This window comes from Mandrillus leucophaeus, unplaced genomic scaffold (genome assembly GCF_000951045.1).
Source record: "Mandrillus leucophaeus isolate KB7577 unplaced genomic scaffold, Mleu.le_1.0 Scaffold158, whole genome shotgun sequence".
NCBI classification, from domain to species: Eukaryota; Metazoa; Chordata; class Mammalia; order Primates; family Cercopithecidae; genus Mandrillus; species Mandrillus leucophaeus.
Genome location: NW_012101565.1, coordinates 2,464,870 through 2,466,035, shown reverse-complemented (window position 1 = coordinate 2,466,035; position 1,166 = coordinate 2,464,870).

Genomic DNA, 1,166 nt, shown 5'->3' with positions numbered 1-1,166 from the left:
TTGGACATCTTCACATAGCTGTGTGGCAAGGTCCATCACTGTGTGAGCTAAGTTTGGCAGAATGTTTGGACGCTCCTCCTGAAACTAAGGGAGACAAGCAAACCTTGTAAGAAACGACAGTGACACCAGCGCCCCTGGTTGGCTGCATCTGGGATGCTCCCCTTGCCTCTCCTTGGGGTACAGCTGTGGACACACCACTGCCTGGCTGCAGTGTGGAACTGGCGCCTCAACAGCACCATGGCCACCATCTGTGCTTCCTGTCATCTGGCCCCTATGGTTTGCTGTCATATTCTGTGTCTAGGGACACAGGTTGCTGATCATGCTGTAGCTGTTTGAGTAAGAAATAAACAATCTAGGCTGGGCACAGTGGCACACGCCTGTAATCCCAGCACTTTGGGAGGTGGGTGGATCCCTTGAGGTCAGCAGTTTGCCACCAGCCTAACAGGGTGAAACCCTGTCTCTACTAAATACAAAAAAATCAGCCGGACGTGGTCATGCATGCCTGTAATCCAAGCTACTTGGGAGGCTGAGACAGGAGAATCGCTTGTACTTGGGAGGTGGAGGTTGCAGTAAGCCAAGATCTCACCATTGCACTGCAGCCTGGACAACAAGAGTGAAACGTGAAACTCCGCCAAAAAGAAAAAAAAAAAAAAGAAAAGAAAAGAATCGATATCCTTCGTGCTCATTGCTGACCAAATCCACGTAAATATGGCAAACCAGCCTAGCATCTGTGGCAGTGACGCTGGTAACCTTGTCAGCTGCTGGATTGCTGCTTAGGGACTGCTTGGATGCTCCGCAGTTGGTAGCCCTGTAAATTGGAAATATCCGTTAGGAAAGCCTGCAGCCACCAGTCACAGAGTGATTACACACCCCCTGTAGGAGATTTGAAAAAGAAAAAGAGGAAATCAAATATTCTGCAATCTTACAATTAATATGATGTATTTATTTTCAGCTTTTTATATACGTTTTTCAAGCACTTCCCAAGTATTTATAGAGTGCCTACTATGTTCCAGGCTGGTGGCTGAGCAGTGAACAAACCAACCTAGGTCCCTATGAGAGGTGACAATGTGCTAGCAGCCCTCACTCTCAGCGCCTCCTCGGCCTCCACATCCACTCTGGCGGCGCTTGAGGAGCCCTTCAGCCCGCCACGGCACCGTGGGAGCCCC